Source organism: Callithrix jacchus, chromosome 2 (assembly GCF_049354715.1).
Source record: "Callithrix jacchus isolate 240 chromosome 2, calJac240_pri, whole genome shotgun sequence".
In the NCBI taxonomy this organism is placed as follows: domain Eukaryota; kingdom Metazoa; phylum Chordata; class Mammalia; order Primates; family Cebidae; genus Callithrix; species Callithrix jacchus.
In genome coordinates, this window is record NC_133503.1 from 15,955,723 (window position 1) to 15,979,287 (window position 23,565).

Consider the following 23,565-nt stretch of genomic DNA (forward strand, 5'->3'; position numbering starts at 1 on the left):
TCATTCTAAACTTTCTCTTATTTCAGTGCTTTCGTAACTTCAACTAGCACCGAGGTTTTCAGCATACCAGTATAATCAATGCCAGCTAGACATCTCCAACAGGACTGCAGATATAGTAGTGTGTCCAAAAAATAATTCATTACCTCATCCTGTACACACAGTGTCTCCTACTCCATGCCTTCAAGTCTTTACTGTCTACCAAGTTAGACAAGCTCTGGCTTTGACCTATATTTAAGAGATCACCAAATCCTGCCAATTTTACCTTCATAACAAGTTTTTGCTTTGTTTAAAACAGTAAATCTGTCTCTTCATCATAGTCCCAGTGCCTACCCTGTTTCAGGACGTTATCACCAGTCCTATTTTATAACCAGTCAGTTTGAGCTGCTGTAACAAAATGTGGAAGACTAGCTGGCTTGTAAACAGAAATCTATTTCTTACAGTTCTAGGGGCTGGGGAGTTCAAGATCAAGGTACAGCAGGTTTGGTGTGTGATAAGGGCTGCTTTCTGGTTCTTTCACAGCAGCCTTTTCTCTGTGTCCTCACAGGGTAGAAGGGGTACGGTAGCTGTCTGGGGCCTCTTGTATAAGGATCTCATTCATGAGCTAATCACCTACAAAGGCCCCACCTCCTAGTACCATCTCCTCATGGCTAGGATTTCAACAGGAGTTTTGGGGTACATTAACATTCAGTCCATTATGACATCGTATCATCATCTTTCTAAATTGCAGAGCTGATCAACTACCAAGTAACCTTTATCCAGTGCAGCAGGAGCCTTGTGAGGGGGACCTTCCCATGTGTTAGAGGCCACTGGAGACACCTGTTAACAAGGGAGGGTTCTGGCGTGGCCCTCCCTTAATTATGCAAGGATCAGGGAAGGAGGAACCTACTGCCCCGGAAAAAGAAGTATCTTCTAGATTCTGACCAATGATTGTCTTCCCGAGAATTCAAAACTCACTGGCCAATTCTGCATCTGAGCCACGGAGCCTACTGGAGGAAAAGGAGAAACCCCCTCAATCCTTCCCATTAGAAGTTCAAAAATGTACTGATGACCCCAACTGAGGTCTGCTGTAGGCAAGGACATCAAAAGCCCCACAGAGGAAGTCACCATGGGAGGGTGACTCAGGCTCAACACCAAGGTCTGGATGCTCATGAAGAGAGCTGGTCTCAGGACAACTGACACCTATGACTGGAAGCCCCTGGGGACGCAGTGACCTGTCACACAGCTATGCTTAGGGAATAAGAGCTGGGTGCATGAGAGCAAGCTGAAGGAGCTATAGGGCCCTCCAGCTCTCCCACCACACAGTAGGACTAACCCCTTTGAACATGATGAATCCTTGCAGCTCTACAGGACAATTGTAGGTCAAGAAAAGTCACCCTGAAGGGGACATTGGACTTCCTGCTAATTGATAACAAGAGAGCTTGAGCAATTTGTTAAAAATAGTAACAAAAGGCTGGGTGCAGTGGCTCATGCCTGTAATCCCAGCGCTTTGGGAGGCCAAGGCAGGTGGATTGCCTGAGCTCAGGAGTTCACAAACAGCCTGGGCAACACCATGAAACCCTGTCTCTACTAAAATACAAAAATTAGCCAGTCGTGGTGGTGGGTGCTTGTAGTCTCAGCTACTTGGGAGGCTGAGGCAGGAGAATCGCTTAAACCGGTGATGCAGAGGTTGCAGTGAGCCAAGATTGCACTACTGCACTCTAGCCTGGGCAACAGAGCAAGACTCTGTCTCAAAAATAACAGAAATAACAAAAACACGAGACATGGCCCAAGATGGTAAAGGAAGTCATGTCTCAAAAATAATAGTAATAACAAAAATACAAGACGTGGCCCAAGATGGTAAAGAAAGTCATTCCGTTATCAATAGTTCTTCCCCAGCTAAGTACCAAAAGAATGAGAGCCTCCGACCCCTCACTTAAGTGCCTCAGATCTGGTCCTAAATGATGTTCCCAATTTCATGTTCCACCCATGACTCATTCCCCAAGAACATCATGCTCCTCCTGCCATGCACATGTATATTTCCTCCTCACAGAATGCCTGTCGCTCATTGTTTAAAGGTGGATGACCACCTTTCCCAGCACCCCATTGAGCCCTGCAGTCAGAACTGATTAGTACGCTGGGCACAGTGGCTCACACCTATAATCCCAGCACTTTGGGAGCCCAAGGTGAGTGCATCATTTGAGGTCAGGAGTTCAAGACCAGCCTGGCCAACATGCTGAAACCCCATCGCTACTAAAAATACAAAAATTATCTGGGTGCTGTGGTATATGCCTGTAATCCCAGCTACTCAGGAGGCTGAGGTAGGAGAATTGCTTGAAACTGGCAGAGGTTGCAATAAGCCGAAATTGCACCACTGCACTCCAACATGGGAGACAGAGTGAGATGCTAACTCAGGAAAAAAAAAAAAAAGAACTGCTTAGTGCTTGCTAGATCATGCAGCAGATCTCAGCCAGTTATTTCCAAAGCACCCTCATGAAGCTCCCTAAGAGCGGCCACTAGGTCTTTCCTAACTCTGTAATTCTCAGAAACCTACCACGGGTTATTTCTTATACATAAGAGTCATTAGATACTATGCTGAAATAAAAAATACAAAATGCCACATGTGAGTAAAGCAATACAACAGCTGGTAGTATCTTGCCACTCATTTACACAACTTTTTCAAGTCTAGAGATCAAATTATACAGCCGTTAGAGATAGAAGCCCCTTTCAAATGTGAAGATTTGTGTTCTCCTCTCCACAACCCTATACTACCCAAAAGAAAAAAGTCTCCCCCTATCAAAACAAGTAGAATCAGTACAGGTCAGTAGCTCCAAATCTATTGCTGTAAAGAAATTATTTTCAAATGTTTTTATCTACATTTCTTCACCCAGGATTCCCCGTTGCTTAAAAATTAAACCAGCCTAGCCAATTCAGGAAGTCATATACCTATATCCCTCCAACAACTAAGATCTTCAGCAAACCTGACTACCTGGTACTAAACTAACTACTCTAGGATTACATCCTAAAGTATGAAGACAGCTGAGGAATCTTAAACTATATCATGTAGACACAGACAAGGGTTTTAGAAATGTTAATACATAAAATATATTAACAGCAAATAACCCTTTCTTCCCCCTCCCTCCCCAGACTGTTGGAGTACAGTGGTACAATCTCAGTTCACTGCAGCTTTGACCTTCTGGGCTCAAACAAACCTCCTACCTCATCCTCCTGAGTAGCTGGGACCACAGGCATGTACTATGCCTGACTTTTTTTCATTTTTTGTACAGACAGGGTGTTGCTATGTTGCCTAGGCTGGTCTTGAACTCCTGGGCTCAAGGAATCCTCCCACCTTGGCCTCCAAAAGCAGGGATTACAGGTATGAGCCATTGTGCCTGGCCTGAAAATAACTATTTCTTATAATTAAGTCTTCTTTTTTTGAGACGAAGTCTCGCTCTGTTGCCCAGGCTGGAGTATAGTGGCACAATCTCAGCTTACTGAAACCTCCACCTCCTGGGTTCAAGCATTTCTCCTGCTTCAGCATCCTGAGCAACTGGGATTACAGGCGCATGTCATCATACTCAGCTAATTTTTTGTATTTTTTCTACAGACAGAGTTTCAGCATGTTGGCCAGGCTGGTCTTGAACTCTCACCTCAAGTGATACACCTGCCTTGGTCTCCCGAAGTGCTGCGATTACATGCATGAGCCACTGCACCCGGCCAAGTGTCCATTTTTGACAGTGTACCTGTTACATACAAAGCAGTGTTTCGAAGAAATTTTCAAAATTGACAAATTTCCCAAGTAATGTTCTACAAAGGCTCTCACGGTCAATAGGCCTAGATCTGAGGTCTTCTGAGTTTTTGGTGAAATGTATTTTTTCACACAACAGCTCACAGGCCCATGTCAAAGCAAAGGAGTAGCTGTTAAGAGAAGCAGCTCAGAGAAGTCCTGATCAAAGGAGACATCACTTAGAGCAGGAGCTGCTCCTACCATCAACACCTTGGCAGGCGTTGCTTCAGCTCTCCCAGAGCGATCTCTACACAAACTGTCTTCTCAATCCACTTTTAGACTAGAACTGTTGTTCTGTTAGGCACTGGAGGCACAAGTGCAACAACACTGTCACAGGGAACAGTTGCCTGGGGAACTATGTAGTCAGAGCTAATGTTAGTTTTCAGAGGACAGCACACATTCCACTGATAAAAGACTGAGGAAAAAATCCACTACATTGACGAAATGAGTCACAAAGAAGGAAGCACCCAAGTTTTCCCATCCTATTCTCTGATTTCTATTAAAAAACACACATGTGGCCAGGCACAGTGGCTCACACCTGCAATCCCAGCACCTTGGGAGGCTGAGGCAGGCAGATCACGAAGTCAAGAGTACGAGACCAACCTGACCAACATGTTGAAACCCTGTCTCTACTAAAAATACAAAAATTAGCCGGGTGTGGTAGTACATGCCTGTAATCCCAGCTACTCAGGAGGTTGAGGCAGGAGAATCGCTTGAACCCAGGAGGTAGAAGGTTGGAGTGAGCCACTGCACTCCAGCCTGTGTGACAGAGTGAAACTCTGTCTCAAAAAAGAAAAAACACCACACATGCAATGTTTGTTTCCAACAGTATTACTGCCAATTACTAGGTTCCATGTACATGTCCAAGCAATACACAGAAACTTTACTACTAAATGTATCTTTACTCTCTTGCTGTAAGTCTCAAAAGTCAGCCAACTTCCAAGGATCGCAACAGTGGCAAACCCAAGGCTGAGAAACACTTGGCAAGTAATTCATCCTATAATGCTAGAATCCAACCTGCAAATCAGTTTGGCAGAGATGTTATGCAATGATTACAGAGTCAGCTATAGGTAAAGATACCAGAGTCTCCACTCATTGTAACATTCTAATTTATAGAAGAAAATACATTTTAAATATCCTAAATAATCTTTATACTTCATCAAATCTCCTTAGAGGTTGGTTACTATTCTAATCCAGGAAAATGACCACAGAACATATTCTAACCAGAATAAGAATGAACTATTAATATTTTAAGAGTTAGATGTGTTCTTTCGAATTGCTTTTTAAATTCACTTCGATAAATTCTTTTAAATTGTGAATCTTAGTATCTATTTAATTCATTCATTTGTAATCAAAAGTAACAACCCTAAAGCACAATTCTTCCCTATAGGTAACTGTTGAAACAATTTCTACTAAAGGAAATGATTTACTCCTTTAAAAAGAACAAAAGGACAGAGAAATAAGTACTGAAAGATTAAAGAAAAGACGGCTAACAAACAAGATGAAGTTCAATAAAGACTAATGAAAGTACTATGCTTAGTAAAGTATACTAAGCCGTATGTGTAGTAAATACATTACAGATCATGTAAATAACCTATACAAACGGGTAGGCATATTGAGTAAGCAGAAGTAAATTTTTTTTAAAAAGCCTTTCAGTGAACCTGTTCTGGATGATACTATAATGGTGGGTACACATCATTACATCTTATACATTTGCCCAAACCTACAGAATGTACCATAACCAAAAGCGAACCATAATGGAAACTCCAAGTGACAATGACATGTCAATGTAGATTCATTGATTGTAACAAATGGACCACTGTGGTGAGGAGTGTGGATAGTTGGGGGAGACTGTGCATGTAGGAGCAGGGAATATATGAGAGCTCTTTATTTTCTGCTCAATTTTGCTGTGAACCTAAATCTGCTTCAAAAATAAAATCTATTTAAAAGGGAAAAAGATTGGAAATCAGAACTCCAGGTTTAAAAAAAAAAAAGCCAGGCACAGTGTAATCCTGGAATCCCAGCACTTTGGGAGGCCAAGGTGCACTGGCTGCTCAAGACCAGGAGGTCAAGACCAGCCTGGCCAACATGGGAAAACCCATCTCTACAAAAAACACAAAAATTAGCAAGGTGTGGTGGTGCATGCCTGTAGTCCCAGCTGCCTGGGAGGCTGAAGTGCAAATATCAGTTGAGCTAGGAGTTGGGAGACTGCAGTGAGCTATGATCACAACACTGTACTCCTGCCTGGGTGACAGGGCAACCTTTATACTTTTTTTTTTAATTTAACATTTTAATTAGACATAATTCATATGGTCTGTTGTTCAATGGAAGCTCAGATAAGCAAAGTGGAATGAATACAATGAAATATTAAACATGTCTGTAAATCAACATGAAAAGGTATTGAAGGCATTGCAACTACTAAGTACAGTGAGAGGTCGCTGTTAAACATTTTTCTAAACTTTATATATATTCATGTAGTGTTATTTTTGCAATGTTTTGTTTTTACAATATAAAAACAAAATCAGCACATTTCCAAGTAATGTTCAAAACACATTTATTTACTAAATCACCTGACATCAACATCTAAGATAATTTCAACAAATACAATGTTTAAGAAAAAAATTGTGGTATATAATGTATTTGTCTTAAGAAAAAAGTCTTATTTACAAGTTGAGGAATAAAGGTATTTCTTTTAATTTAAAAAACATTCATTATGCAGTGCTACCATAATAAAAGTGAATATCCCAAGAACAGCTCAAGTATCTAGTGAAGTATTAAGAGGTAAACATTTTTTCAGTCATATTCAGAAAATCTAATGTATTTACTTGCTTGTTGAGTCTTTGCCAGTCTAATCTTTTCAGCTTTGGTAATTAACTTTACAGTGCCTCTTTTCTTTTCCAGAGGCTGATTAAGTTTTGCCTATCAACCAAAATCTTCTGCCAATATCTTTGTTGGTGATCACCAGAAAGAATTCTCAAGTTTCCAGCAGTGTTTCTTGTTAATTTCTGCATATGCATTTATTACTGCTTGAGCATCCCATCCTCAGGAGTTTAAATCTAGCATGGCATTCTGTATCTCCTTCTAGCAAATCAACATAAAGAACTTCTGAGATTGCTGCCAAAGTATCCCGGACTTGTTTCCTGCCAGGTAGAGGCTCTGTGCTAATGATTAATGATCTTCACAATCACTCCACTCATGAACTGTGGTCCTGATGCATTAACTTTCTCCTGGGTGTGACACTCTTCTGCTGGCTTTACTTTTTTCATTTTTTATTTCAGTCTTTTGAGGTACTCCACTGTCTGTTTCCATTTCTGACTCCTGGCAACTTTTATACTTTATCAAGACAACCTCTATACTTGTTGAGAAGGGAGGGGAAGGAAGGGAAGAGAGAAAGGCAAGAGAGAAGCAGCTCTTCCTTCCCAGTCTCCACCCCCAGCTCTGACCTCTCCCCTTTAACCAACATAAGTTCTCATAAGTGTTTCAACCACCATCTTTAAGTTAATGACAACCAAAATCGATGTCTAGCCTTATTATCTCTTCTAAACGCCAAACCTACATCTCCACATGGAGGGCCCAAGTGAACATTTTTTTTTTTTAAGAGACAGGGTCTTGCTATGTTGCCCAGGCTGGAGTGCAGTGGCTATTCACAGGCGTGATCCCACTACTGATCAGCACAGGAGTTTTGACCTGCTCCATTTCCGACCTGGGCCCTTTTACCCCTCTTTAGGCAACCTGGTAGTCCCTCACTCCTGGGAGGTCACCATATTGATGCTGAACTTAGTGCAGACACCCAATGGACATAGCACACTACAGCCCCATAACTCCTGGGCTCAAGCGATCCTCTCACCTTAGCCTCCTGAGTAGCTGGGACTACAGGCAGGCCCAAGTGAATTTTCAAAACAGAATGCACTGGCCAATGCAACTGGACAAGAGACTAAAATCAAAAGAAAAATTAGAAAAGAAGAGATAAAGTTATCACTTGCCAAAGAATGACTGTTTAAGTGGAAAAATCCAAGAGCACCAAATGAAAAACTATGTTTCTAAAAACAGTAAGATAATTTGCTAAGCAAATAAGATATAAAATTAATATGCAGAAATCAATAGCTTTCATAAATTCAAATAACTAGACAATAAAGTGGAAAAGAAGACTTCATTTATGATAACAATAAAATACCAAATATCCAAAATAAATTTAATAAGTATATAAAACTTATATAAGTAGAAGGAAAACTTTAACACACTTGAATGATACAACAGACTTGAACAAATAAGAAGGCATATCATGTTCTTGGAAAGAAAACTACAATGTCATAAAGATCTACTTTCTAATTTATAAATTTAATGTAATCAGAAACTGCAACATCATAAAGATACGTTTTCTTAGTTAATTTATAAATTTAACGCAATCAGAATGAAATCAGAGGCTGGACAAGGTAGCTCATGCCTGTGATCCCAACACCTTGGGAGGCTGAGCCAGGTGGATCACCTGCCTGAGGTCAGGAATTCCAGAGGAGCCTGGCCAATATGGTGAAACCCCATCTCTGCTAAAAATATAAAAATTAACCAGGCACGGTGGCACCTGCCTGTAATCCCAGCTACTCAGGAGGCTGAGGTAGGAAAATCGCTTGAGCCGGGGATGTGGAGGTTGCAGTGAGCTGAGATCATGCCACTGCACTCCAGCCTAGGCGATAGAGTAAGACTCCATCTCCCCTCCAAAAAAAGAGAATGATCAGAAGCTGTTTCTTTTCTGTTGATGAGCAGATTCTAAAGATCACAAGAAAAAACAAGCAAGAATAACCAGGAAAACTCTGAAAAGAAAGAATAACGAGGTGGGGAGTGGAGATTAACCCTGATACTAAAATACCATGGTCTCAATAAGTAAACCCATGTTATACTGGCATATACTGGCATAGACAGAATGAAACAGAACAGTAAATCTAGAAAGACTCAGATGGTAATTTAGTATATGATAAAAGTAGCAGGGTAAAGATGAACTTTTTAATAACTGGTGTTGGTACAATGCAGCCTTTTAGGGAAAGAAAATTAAAGCTGTATCTATACCTCACATCATACATCAGAACAAACTCCAAACAATTCAAAGATTTAAATGCAGAATATGAAACCACAGAAATGCAGGAAGAAAACAGACAACATGGGCAAATTCCTTTATAATCTTGGAATAGCCTTCCTTTCTAAGTATGACTCATAATTTAGGTGTGAAAAAAAGAAATACATTTGGTTGCATTAAGCGTGCGCGCGCACATACACACACACACGATCTTCTGCATGACAAAAACAAAAACAAAACAAGCAAACCAAAACATCAAAAGAGAAATGGTAAACTGGGAGATAACATTTGCAATCCATGGGAACTAATCCCCCTACTACGCAAAGACCTTCGAGAATTTGAAAAAGACTAACAACCCAACAGATAAATGGGCATATAACCAGAGAAGGGCAAATGAAAACTAAAGAGAAATACCATTTCTGACCCATAAGAGTGGCAAAAATCCAAAAGTTTGACAGAATCCCTGTTGACAAAACTGTGGGGAAGTAGGCAATCTCATACATTGTTGACGGGTGTAAAAAATAGCGAGTGTGGAGGGAAGTCTGATAACGTCTACCAACATTTTAAACACATTTTCCTTTTAGTGTAAGAATCTCACTTCTGAAAATTTCTCTCTCAGATAAATGTGTAAAAAATGGCATATTCACAAGGCTATTCTCTACAATATAATAGCAAAAGATTAGAAACAATCTAAGTTACCATCAATAAGGTACTGGATAAATAAACTGATTCATTAGCACAACGGAATACTATAGAGCTGTTTAAAAAAAAGTGGTAGGGTTGCAGTGGGGAGGGAGAGAAAGCACTAGAACAAGGCCTAGAGTACAGAAAAAGCTCAATGATAACAGCTATTAGCTTAAAAAAATAATAAGGTGAGAAACAGCTCTGTGTAGCAAAATGAAATGATCTCCACATATTCCATGAAAAAGCTGACATGTAAGAGAAGGCAGTGATAAGAATTTACATTTATCTTATAATTGCATAAATAAGCATTGTAAGGATAAAGAATAAACTAATAATTATTTCTAAGAGGTAGGACAGGGGACAGAATAGGCTTGCATATACCACTGTGAACATACCTTAACACGAAAGAAGGGAACAAATGGGGTAGAGCGGCTGCCTTAGGAGACTCTACATAGGTCCAGGATCATTAACATTTCCAACAAGTGAAGGCCTAAAGGGGATGAGCTCAAGATTGAGCCAGATCCTTTCAGTCACAAGACTTCCCTATTATACTACAATCAACACCATCCTACCCAGTGCCTCCCAAACTCCTCCCAGACCCCACTGCCACCAGTTAGGCAGCTCCTTAGCTGGTACCCCAGAATGGACCAAGGGTCACCACCAATCGTGTGGCTGCAGAGAGGCCTGGGAACAAAAAAAGAACCAGGTGAGAGAGACCTGGGTTCCACAATGAAACTTTCACAGCTTTCCATGGGTATCCTAAGCATGTCCCTTCAGTTCTCTGAGAGGTAAAACTTGTGCCTCCCAAGGTGGTTGTGATCAATAGATGCAAACCTAGCCACATGCTTAATTGAAGGCGCTCAAAAAACTGTTATTTCTTCCCCAAAACTTGTCAAGCCAGCAACTCTATGCCTAAGTCTGGCCTGAAAAATTAATAGAGATTGACAGCAAAGATTAGGGCTTCTCACCTCCAGGCATGAGAAAACGAATGGCTGAGCTTTTCTCATCTCAACTTGATAAGATGAAAAGAGCCCAGTGGGTTGGGCCTATGTCTCTGTGGGTGGAGGAGCAGGCCTGTGAAAAGGTAGCATGCACCTGTGACTGGCCAGGTGGCTCTACCACCTGACCCCCAGCAACGGTAACAAAGCTAACTGAGCACAGGCCTTGGATCAAAGCATTGGGGGAGAGATAGGTGGGGGAAAGCAAAGTAATTTAAAAAAAAAAAAAAGAGTTTGGGGAGGAATCACAAATGATCTGTGTTTCTAAACAAATACCAATTCACAAATTGATTCTCTCCCATTATCCCTCTCCCCAAAAAAGGCATTTGAGTCTTACAGATTTTCTAAAACATGGGCCAAAATAGGTAATTATCCTCTAAATTTTTTAATTTTTTAAAAACTTTTTTGAGACACAATCTTCCTCTGTCACCCAGGCTGGAGTGCAGAGGCATGATCATAACTCACTGCAGCCTCAAACTCCTGTGCTCAAGTAATCGTCCTGCCTCAGCCTCCTGAGTAGCACACCATCCACACTTGACTCTTTTTTTTTTTTTTTTGAGATGGCATCTCACTCTGTTGCCCAGACTAGAGTACAGTGGCTCCATCTTGGCTCACTGCAACCTCCGCCTCCTAGGTTCAAGCAATTCTCTTGCCTCAACCTCCCAAGTAGCTGGGCCTATAGGTGCATGTCACCACACCTGGCTAATTTTTTGTATTTTTAGTAGAGACAGGGTTTCACCATGTTAGCCAGGATGGTCTGAATCTCCTGACCTCGTGATCCACCTACCTCAGATTCCCAAAGTGCTGGGATTACAGGCGTGAGCCACCACATCTGGCCTTTTTTTTTTCCCAAGAGACAAGGATCTCATTTTGTTGCCCAGGCTGGTCTCGAACTCCTGCCTCAAGCGTTCCTCCTGCCTCAAGTCCCAAAGCCCTGGGATTATAGCCATGAGCTACCATACCAAACAAAAATTCTAAGTAAGTTTTAAAAGGCAATTTAAAAAACCAAATACCAGAAAATTTTTGCCTGACATGACCTTATCCTGTGATCAAATTTAGTTTTCTTCTTCCTCTGGTGAGGAATCTGTAACTCCTTATACATGTAGATGTGTGATGTGGAATGTGTACATCCTACTTTGAATTTTCTAGTTGTTATCTTTAAATATTTTATAAACCACACCACTACCTATATTATTCTAATTATCAAAAACAAAAATAAAACAGTAAAAAACTAAAGGCTGGGCTTTTCCTTTCTCCCAACAGTCCCTGCCCCGCCCCCACCTACTTCTAGATTCTACTAGTGAATCTGATCCAGATTTATATTATTGTTGGCATTGTTATTGAATAACTGGGATTTTTCTTTTTCCATTACATTATCTTCTCTTTCAATAATTATTTACAACATTTGAATTTTCATTTGTAACATCTGTAACCAAGTTTATAATTATTTGACTTAAATTTATGTTTAAATGTTTTCAATTCAATGTCAGTCCCCCATTCTTGAGTTATTCAATCAATCTTTTAGTTGGTTAGACTATATCTACAAACAAGTTTTGTTTTTTAAGAAAAATTTACAGATGGCATACAGAAAAATTTCAGGTACAGGTAGCAGAAAAAGCTGATGGCTTTAAACAATAAGAAAACATACTGACTCACGTAACTCCTTAAAAAATACAGGGTGAGCTTCCACCAAAGGCAGTGTGCTACCTCCAACTTCTGTATCCTCAGAGAACATCTTTCTGCTGCCTTCACAAGTTAACAACAATTAGTATGATTATTTAATTCTTAGTTATAACCTTTTTTCCTTTATAACTCTTAGCCTCAGCTCCACGACACTACCTTCTGGCAATGTTATATAGAAAAGCCTAACATAACCCTCTCCACAGCTTCTAACTAGCTGTTTGCAGGGTACTTTCTTGCTCTTCCCACTAATTTCATCTAAGGCAGAAGGAGCTCTTTGAACATACAGAAACAGCTGGTGTTTTTTTCAGCTCAAAGTCACTCTTTCCCATTGAATTTGATTATTGTTTCTGTTCTATTTGTTTTGGTATCTTCTTCAGGAACAACACTTATTCAGATCACAGCAATAATTTAACTTTCTATACTGTAAACTTTTGCTCTTCATGAATCCTAAGGGAGTTTAAAATTCTGCAAATGCAGCCAGGAAGGGTGACTTAGGCTGGTAATCCCAGCACTTTGGGAGGCTGAGAAGGGTGGATTGCGAAGTCAGGGGTTCAAGACCAGTCTGGCCAATATGGTGAAACCTTGTCTCTACTAAAAATACAAAAAAAAATTAGCCAGGCATGGTGGTGGGTGTCTGTAGTCCCAGCTACTCAGGAAGCTGAGGCAGAAGAATCACTTGAACCAGGGAGGTGGAGGTTGCAGTGAGCCAAGATCCTGCCACTGCACTCCGGCTTGGGCAACAGAGTAAGATGCCATCTCAAAAAAAGGAAAAAAATGATCTGCAAATGCATTTACTATCATTATAGTTTCTTTTTCTCAGCTCACTCATTTCACTTTATAATTTTTATTTATTTTTGAGACAGGGTCTGTTACCCAGGCTGGAGTGCAGTGCCATAATCATAGCTCACTGCAGCCTTGACAACTTCTAGGGTCAAGTGATCCTCCCACCTTAGCCTCTGAGTAGCTGGGGCCACAGGTGCAGCATGTACCATCACACCTAGCTTTTTTTTTTTTATTTTTTTTTTAGAGACAGGGATCTCACCATATTGCCCAGGCTGGTCTCGAACTCCTGGTCTTAAACTCTTGGGCTCCAATGATTTTCCCCCCCCACCTCGGCCTCCCTAAGTTCTGGGAACACAGGCGTAAGCTTGCATGCCCAGCCTTCTTTTATAATTCTCTCTGCCCTAGTTTTCAGCTTGGTCTGTCGCTTTATCTCATCTTTCAACCACTTATTTGTGTTTCTTGAATTTTATTAAGAACAGCACAAAGTAGATTCAACCTGAAATTTACTTCTCATTCCTGTAATTACTATTTTCAAAATTAAACTTTTCCTTTGCCTCAAAAAATATATCCCCGCCTTTTTTCTTTTGGAAATACATTGTTTTATTCTTTATTTCTGAACAATAGTATTTAGACCCATTCCCCCTGCGCCCACCAAACCCAAACCAAAAAAAAAAAAAAATAGCTGTCCCTCCTCATGCTGCTAAATGTTTGGTGGGGTTTTTTTTTTCCCAACTCTAAGTTTACAGTCTGGAGGATGCATATATAAACTGCACTGCCTATTCAGAGATGTGGCCCATCTTCAAGAGAACATCAGCTCTGGGAGCCTCCTTCTCTATAAGCCTATTGTGTTGCTTTTGTGTTCTAATTTCTGCATCTAACTCTGTCTGGACCTAGCTTCCACTCCAGATGGGTAGGATGCCACCCAATGCACCAAGGAGGAGGACTGTGGTGCCCAGGAGAAGCTCTAGTAGTTTTGAATGTGTTGAAGCCACAGGTATCCTCTGGCTTCCCAGTTCAGCTGCTTGTCAATAGCTACTGCACAAGCCCACCCTGGCTGCCCGTAGCCATTCAGGATCATGAGGCCTCCCTCACTCTCTGCTCTCCCAAATTAGCACAGCCAACATCACATCTCTTTACGTTCCTCACAACTCTGCACTGAGTTCTCAGGAAACAGAGTGATGAGTCAGACCCTGGTATTTCTTCGCCCTAATCCCACTATCTATGATTCAGCTTTTCATGTCTTTTTTTCTCAATCACTTCCATCAGGATCTGGTGATTCAAGGGAGGGGAGGTAGGAAGTTAGACAAACACTAGTGCCCAAGTCACATCTTCCTGGAAGTTGCCAATGATCGTTTTTCAGTGTTTTTCTACCTTCTAATTTCTTTTGATGTCAGCTTTCTCTCTTTCTATAGAAATTTTATTTTAAATTTTCTCCTTCATGCTGTTGGGTTTTTTCATCCATCTGGAGGTCCTTGCTGTCTGTGAGCATTTAAAAATGAAATGAAGCTACTGTGTGCCTTCCTTTGGTGTTGTCTGTAGGTAACTTTTTTCACGAGATTCTCTCAAATAGTAAGGTTCATTATGTTCTCTGTCTGAGAGCAAAGCCTGTCCACTGAAGGGCTTCCCTTAGGGATGAAAAGACAGGGCCCTTTAGTGGAGAAGCCCCATAAACAGAAAAAAAACAAACAAAAAATGTTAAAAAGCATTACTTGGGGTGTTGATACACACCCCTGAAGTTCCAATTCTCCCCAGGCAAGTAATCTAATCTCTGTAAAGAAAATTAGTTTGAGGGTAAAATGCTGTAGACTGCTCGGAACAGGAGAGGAGGCCAGAGAAAATGCAGAAAACACTCCCAGCACAGTGGCTTCAGAGGGCCTTTGAATTCTCCCCGTTTGCAGCACAATTTCCATGCCCATCAACAGAACCCAAACCCCAACACTAACTAGTCTGAGCAGAGCCCTACAAAGGGCTGCCCAGAAGCTGCTCCTGTTTACTCTAAATCCTCCTTCGGTTTTATCTGCTTATAGGTGTCCCATTTCTAGTTTCTTTCCAAAAGTGCATTATACTCTGTCCTCTGCTAAAGGTCCCTTCTCAGGCTCTGTTTTCCCACCTACACTGAGGTACAATTAACAACTAAAAATTGGATGTATTCAAGGTATTCAAGGTGTACATCTCAATGTCTTAGTTAAGGAGACATTATGAAATGACAACCACAGCCAAGAAGATTAACATACCCATCACCTCGCATAGTTTCTTGTGCTTGTGTGGTGAGAATAGTTAAAATCACTTTCTGCAAATTTGAAGCATACATTATTTCTAACTGTAGTCATAGGGCTGTACAAGAGGTCTCCAGAATTTATTCATCTTACAAACACAAGACTGCAAGCTTTGACCATCCACTACCCATTTCTGCCCCCTAACAGTTTCTTCCTTGTCATTTGTTGAGATTTTGGGGTGAACAGGGGATGGAAGTTTGGTGTCCTATGTCCACCACTGGGATCACACTAGAATTCCCGAGAATTAGACTCTTCAAGCGTCTATTAAAAGATTTCTGTATGGCTCTCTTGGGAAATTCCGTTTCTTAAACCCATTATTGGTCTTCAGAGAGAGTAAAAACTTTCTATAGACAACATGATTCTGCTCCAGATGCAACTGTTCACGAGATTATAAACAAAAGGAGTCCTACAGCAAGGATTTGATCTGGTCCTTCTCCAAATAGTAAGGCTTAAAATAAACTGCAACCTTTGTCAACAGGAAGAAAACCCAAGCAAACCTAAAAACCTTTAAGATAGCACACAGCCACAGATTCAACCATGAGAGAGAGGTGAACAAAACCTCTCTGACCACTCCCAACACTAAAACCCAATCCAAGTCTCAGTTCCACCCAAGGAAGAAGCAAAGGCACTGACACTGAATCAAGCTGCGACACGGATGAACCTGGGAAAGTGACTCATGCCACAACGTGAATAAACCTGCTGAGTGAAAAATGCCAAACACAGAAGGCCACATATTGTATGATTCCATTTACATGACATGTCCTTAGAAACAAAAAGTCAATGAGTGACTGCCAGGGGTTGGAGAGGAGGGAATGATGGCTAATGGGGACCAAGTTCTTTCTGAGGTGATAAAAATGTTCTAGAATTAGATAGTTGGTGATGGTTGCACAACTTAATGAATATATTAAAAGCCACTCAATTGTGCACTTTAAAAGAGTGACTATTATATATGTGGAGTGTAGTGATTTCTAAAAAGAGAATAGGTGCTTTATTACCAAATAAAGTGAAGGTGCACAGTCTCTCACTCCAGTAACACTTCACTGGATCAGAAATAACTTCGGAGCACAGGGGTCTCTACCACAACACAGAGCAGCAAACCAATCATTTATAAATCTGAGAAGAGCTGGGCACCAGCACTTTGGGAGGCCAAGATGGGTGGATTACCTGAGGTCAGGAGTTCAAGACCAGCCTGGCCAACACGGTGAAACCCCATCTCTACTAAAAATACAAAAATTAGCTGGGCGTGGTGGCGGACACCTATAATCACAGCTACTTGGGAGGCTGAGGCAGGAGAATCACATGAATCCAGGAGATGGAGGTTGCAGTGAGCCAAGATCACGCCATTGCACTCCAGCCTGGGTAACAGAGCAAGACTCCGTATCAAAAATGAATAAATAAATAAATCTGAGAAGAAAGCTACCAGACTATTCTTAAGTTTGTTTGTTTTAAAAAAGGAGCAATAATGAGGCAGGAAAGAGGGAGGGGAGACATGCAGGAAGCTTCTTGAAGGGCTACAAAAGCCTTTCTTTCAGTGGGAGGCAGAAAACAGACACGTGCTTCAGAAGCACTGAGACGAAACCCTCTTAGTGTAAAATAGGAAAGGATTCTTCAAAATACATGCTGGCACAGACAGAGCAGCAATCTGTGAAGTACTACAAAGTTCTCCAACCTTAAACTTGTTCAGTAGTGCTTATACATCCACTGAAGTGTCACTAGTTTATTATTTCCATAAAGTTTAATCAGCCTTAAGACACTGACCAATATTTTTGTGCTGAATAATAAATACATTTATGACGGATGCTCTAAACCAGGGAAATGTAAGAAGAGCATCTAAAAATAGAGTACAGGACTTCAAGGAAACCTGTGCATAAAATCAAATCTACAAAGAATTACTCAGATGGTTACCACAGAATCGCATGAGTTCTTCACAGGCAGTATTGGTATTTAATAATCCCCAAACAGGACGTCTGGCTACAATTACAAGAAATATGAGAAATCTGATCCCTTTAACATGAAAAAAAAGAAAAACAAAATTCCTGAGACACTCAAGTATGTGAAAACCACTAGTCTTATGATCATTACATTGATCATAAAAACCATTTTAAAACACATAATTCATCTTCAGCTACAGGGTGGTGATATGGACTGGGTCCTAATAAGACAGAGCAGAAGACGCAAAGCTTTCATAGAAATTATGCTGAAACAGATAGGTAAATGTGGAATTGAATTTGATTGAGCTGCTGATTCTGAATTTATCTGCTGCATGGTAAATATATAAACTTGAGTACCGAACACATTTAAGAGAACTTGGTTTTCTTTCCCAGATTACTGCTATCTCTATACCAGCATCAACATGAACAGTATTTTGAAGAATCTTTGTCCTATTTTACAAGAGGAGGGTTTCGTTCTCTGGGTGCTCACACGTTACTATTTTTTGCCTCCAAGGAAAATAATGTATTGGCCTCAAAAATAATGTATCGGCCTCACGTATATTCTCTGGATACATGGTTTGCAGATAATTAAATGGGAAAATTAAAATGCCTTCTAGACTAGTCACAAACAAAATTAATAGTTCAGAATGGAATTTAAATCAGTCATCTGAAAGGGAGACTCCTAGATCCTGTTGCTATTTCTTGAATACTTTTAGAGGAGTGTCATTTTTTTTCCCACCCTGCCCTTTCCTTTATTGACTTTTCATACAATGAATTTGCTGTGCCCATCACCGGATACATGAACAACAACAACAAAAAGCTACAGCTGGATCCTGTATTAGTCTCAGCTGCAGCTAAAGCTGTTTTTTTTTTGTTTTTTTTAATCAATAGGAAAGTGTTAAGGGAGAGAAGAAGAAAAAGATGCATTCCTGAGAAATTTTTCTTTTTTCTTTTTCTTCCTTTTTTTTTTTTTTTGAGATGGAGTTTCACTTTTGTTACCCAGGCTGGAGTGCAATGGCGCAATCTCGGCTCACCGCAACCTCCGCCTCCTGGGTTCAGGCAATTCTCCTGCCTCAGCCTCCTGAATAGTTGGGATTACAGGCATGCGCCACCATGCCCAGCTAATTTTTTGTATTTTTAGTAGAGACGAGGTTTCACCATGTTGACCAGGATGGTCTCGATCTCTTGACCTCGTGATCCACCCGCCTCGGCCTCCCAAAGTGCTGGGATTACAGGCTTGAGCCACCGCGCCCGGCGGAAATTTAAGGTTCATTCTTCATCCAAGGATCTGACAGCAAAAAAGTGTCTCTTTTGAATTATGTAAATATAGTTTGTCTTACTAAATTTTCCAGTTCTTAAGTTCATTTCTTTATAAAACCATGGCCAATATTAAAATAAAATCCTTACTATGTTAAGCCAGATAACTACCTCCAGATGGGTATGGGTCTAAGAAACCACTGTGTATGCTTGTTCCAAATTCACCCACACACATATTCCATTGACATCTGAGCCATTTAGTAACTCCTTTTGGTTACCAACTTAATCCACACTTACCAAAGAACAAGAAAAATGAATGTCATTTTGACCTTGAATCGAAATGATTTTTAACATATTTACATTGAAAAAATTAAAGAAACTGAAGCACTTATCTCTTCTGCTTACACATGCAATCTAGTCTACAAGATCCAAATAATGATATTAGGCAATGAGCCTAGACTCTTTAAAAAAGTGTCACCCAAACATTTTTAAATTTTGAGACAGAGTCTTACTCTGTTGCCCAGGCTGGAGGGCACTGGCAGGATCTTGGCTCACTACAACCTCTGCCTCCTCAGTTCAAGCAATTCTTGTGCCTCAGCCTCCCAAGCAGCTGGGATTACAGGCATGCACCACCATGCCCAGCTAATTTTTTTGTATTTTTAGTAGAGACAGGGTTTCACTATGTTGGCCAAGCTGGTCTTGAACTCCTGGCCTCAAGTGATCTGCCTGCCTTGGCATCCCAAAGTGCTGAAATTACAGGCATGAGCGATTGCACCTAGCCACCAAAACAAATGTTAAAATAAAAATAAATAAAAGAGACCAGGTGTGGTGGCAGGCATCTGTAATCCCACCTACTTGGGAGGCTGAGGCAGAAGAATCACCTGAACCCAGGAGGCAGAGGTTGCAGTAAGCCAAGAGATTGTAATAACTGCACTCCAGCCCTGGCCAGAGCAAGACTCCGTCTCATAAATAAATAAATAAGACTGAAGAGTGATAACTAAATAGGAGGAGTACATCTTAATTAGAGCCTAGATAGGTTTAAAAAAAAAAAAAAAAAAGAAAGCTATAAAATCATTTTGGTAACTGGGGAAAGCAGAATGTGTACCATTTTGGAATAATATTATGGATTGACTGTTAGTTATCTTAAGGATAATGATTGTACTTGTGTAAGAGAATGTCCTTAGGAGATGAGTGCTAGAGTATTTCTGTGAAAAGTGTTTTATAATGTTTGTAACTTTTTTTTTTTTTGAGACAGAGTCTCAGTCTGTCACCCAAGTTGAAGTGCAGTGGCGTGATCTCAGCTCACTGCAAGTCCTGTCTCCCAGGCTCAAGCAATTCACGTGCCTCAGCCTCCCAAGAAGCTGGGATTACAGGCACACACCACCACACTTAGCTAATTTTTTGTAGAGACAGGGTTTCACCGTGTTGGCCAGGCTGGTCTCGAACTCCTGACCTCAAGTAATTCATGAGCACCTGGGCCTCCCAAAGTGCTGGGATTAAAGGCAAGAGCCACCACGCCCAGCCATCATGTTTGTATCTTGCTTTCAAATGGGTTCAGTGTCTCTGTCTCTCTCTCTCTCTCTCTCTCTCTCTCTCTCTCTCTCACACACACACACACACACACACACACAGTGTAATATAAAGACAGACAAGCAAATGTGGCCAAATGTTAGCAGCTGGTGAATTTAGGTGAAAGATACATAGGATTCATTATACTATTCCTTCAACTCTTCTGTAGATTTGAACATTTTCAAAATACAAAGATAGAATAATCATATTGCCAATCATAGGTTATTTCTAAGCCCAAATACGATAATTCTTCCAACTGACTCCACTCGATATGTAAACACGGGCAGGCCACGGGCTTAACATATTGATGACTAACAGTTTTGAATGCCTACTATTATAATCATCTGAGATTTTTAATAAATTTTTCATATAAATAATTTCACTTGGGTTTTTTTAACGTGTACCTTGCATATTAGAAAATTAAAGCTTAGGGAGATTAAGTAACTTAAGGCTAGAAATGACAGAGCTGCAGATATTTACTTAAAAATATGCCAACACCAAATATTTGTCAACACCAGTCAGGTTCAAATGTTTAAACAAACTTACGTACGCATACAGAAAGTATAAACACAAATTCTCAGAACCATTAACATTACAGTTGACGATATTCTGCCTTGAACAAGGGGAGTTAGCCAAAATATCCTCAATGGCTGACCTGATGCAGCAAATAGGCAAAAGTTCTGAAATCCTAATTCCCAGAGATCCCAAGGGAAAAGAGGGCCTCTCCAATCCCACAGAATTAAGACTGTTTAGGGAGGAATGACTACATAGTCATCTCCAGCATGATGCATCCCAACAAAGTAGGCCATGAAGAAGCTGGGCTGAGGACCAGAAAGGCTCCCACCACAGCACTGCAGTAGCGCTGTGGGTCCAGGGCCCAATCAGGAGAGGCAGGGAGGGATATGTTAGGGACATCAGAAGAAAAGAGCTTCAACTTCAAGTCTCTTATGAAATTAAGGTCTTAAAGACTCCCCTCTCTAGAATGTGGTAGAGGCACCCAGGTTAGTGTGACTACCCAAGCTTGACCTTTAATCTCTTTAACCAAAGTTGAAATGGCCCTGTCGATAACTTTACAACTCTAAGGAAACAGCTCTCCTATAAAATCTGTTCCTGAAATTCCCAGTCACTAATCCAATCAATTACATTTCTTGGTTGCTGACACCAAGATAAAAACCACCTACATCAAGTCCTGAGACTCGAGACCTTCTGCTGGGAGGTATTCTCTCCAAAGGGAGTCGCTGACCACTGGTTCAGGCAGTGGGTCCTAGAGCACACTCCCATTTTTGGAACTCCTAGGCAGGCCTGTACCAAACCTTAAGGTGGCTGGAAGGACCAGAATAGCAGACTTTTCTCTGAAGACAAAAATTCTTTGCTACCCTTTACGGGTAAAACAGAAATGGGAGATGGAAGTTTTAGTGCAGAACTTAGCCAAAAGACTTCTGAAATAGATGGTCTTCATTACCTTGAGATGTAAGACAGTCTGCTCTTCACCACGATCATAAAAGGTAATACTTGACAAGACATGCAGAGAGAAGGCCCCAGACTCCTGTACTGAGAAGGGAAATGTGGAGGGAGTTGGAGGCAGTGGGAAGGTAATAGAGACTTATATCCTAAAACCAAATGTCCAAATAGTAATAGCAGCAGAACCCAGAGGAAATAGCTTATGTTCTTTCCAGATTAAAAAAATTAAAAAGTCATGTTCTGCATGTCCAGCCAAATTACTGGGCACTTGTGAGGCAGAACTACTACTGGGGAAGCCAAAGGAGGGCAAGACACACTGTGTGCATTTGGACTCTGCTCCCTCTGCAAGTTGTCATCAAGTGTGAGTGCTAGCGGGACAATGTGTGGGGAGCAAGAGCTGGCAGACTTCAAGACCAGTCTGACCGGCCGGGCGCGGTGGCTCACGCTTGTAATCCCAGCACTTTGGGAGGCCGAGGTGGGTGGATCAGGAGACCATCCTGGTCAACATGGTGAAACCCCGTCTCTACTAAAAATACAAAAAATTAGCTGGGCATGGTGGCGCGTGCCTGTAATCCCAGCTACTCGGGAGGCTGAGGCAGGAGAATTGCCTGAACCCAGGAGGCAGAGGTGGCGGTGAGCCGAGATCATGCCATTGCACTCCAGCCTGCGTAACAAGAGCAAAACTCCATCTCAAAAAAAAAAAGACCAGTCTAACCACAAAAAGGAAGGAAAGAATGCATTTGACTTTTTTGTGTGAAAACTGAAACATCCTAGTAACCACCTGACTAGCATACAGCTTAACCACTAATTTAAACTAAATTTCAGGAACACAGTCCGTACAGACACCCTGTGATTCCCAAGAAAATGCAACACTTTAGAAGAACACTTGTCCAACATGATGATTCTTTCTACATAAGGCAATGAAAGGCATCATTTATTCTCAAAATGTGTCATGCTCTCAGAAGCGTGGTCATATACTGAATCAAAGTCTCCAATAACTCGTCCTCCCACGCTTGGGAAATACAGCCTCATCATGTGAACAGGCCAAACATTCAAAAGACACTAAAATTCTTCAATTTTCCCATAGTCTAATACAAACAAAAATGAATTCATTTGTCTGATCCTTTCTCAACTCAAAAAAATTTTAATCTAATTACTGAAACTTGGAAAAGGACATTCTTGATCATTTTATTTCCTCTCTGTGAATAACTAAAAGGAAGTCCTGTCTTCTAACAGAATATTAAATTGCCAATGTCTGCCACTTTTCATTACTGTATTTTTCTAAATGTACATGTTAAAATAAATATAAATATTTACCAAATGTAACTATTAATGTATTTCTAAGCATATGAGAATATACTGTTTTATTAAACAAGGGGAGAAAGTATTAACGCCAGAAAGAAAATATAACCTAGCTAAGTTCTTAAATATATATATGCTTATGAATATTTATGGAAGAGAAAAGGTGTTTTTCTCTTTGCACTCTATGGCAAGGAGATCCTTACTGAATGAAACCCACCTGCTGCTACAGCCAGTATCAGGCTAGATGCCTTGAGCTCCAAGTTACAGTACACCACTACTCAATGATTTAAACAAGAGAGAGATTTACTGTCCCACATGACAGAAGTGTGGAGACAGGGAGGCTCTTGGGTGGGTGAAATTCAGCAACAGCAACATCTAGAATCCTGCTAGTCATCATCAGGGTATGTCCTTGGAAGTGGACAGGTTTAAGAGCCATTGTGGCCGGGCGCAGTGGCTCAAGCCTGTAATCCCAGCACTTTGGGAGGCCGAGGCAGGTGGCAAGAGATTGAGACCATCCTGGTCAACATAGTGAAACCCCGTTTCTACTAAAAATACAAAAAATTAGCTGGGCATGGTGGTGCGTGCCTGTAATCCCAGATACTCAGGAGGCTGAGGCAGGAGAATTGCCTGAACCCAGGAGGCGGAGGTTGCGGTGAGCCGAGATCGTGCCATTGCACTCCAGCCTGGGTAACAAGCGAAACTCCCTCTCAAAAAAAAAAAAAAAAAAAAAGAGCCATTGTGAATAGAAGCTGGCTACTCATCCAGACCCAACAAAGTCTAGCCTAAGAAA

At 41.0% G+C, this 23,565-nt stretch overlaps 1 protein-coding gene and 1 pseudogene across 5 annotated transcripts in view; both read right to left on the minus strand.

The window, feature by feature from the left end:
• Positions 1 to 23,565, minus strand: part of CYTH3 (cytohesin 3) — a 113,825-nt gene that overhangs the window by 72,990 nt on the left and 17,270 nt on the right. The window lies entirely within an intron of this gene.
• LOC144581523 (la-related protein 7 pseudogene) lies at positions 6,419 to 7,243 on the minus strand (annotated as a pseudogene).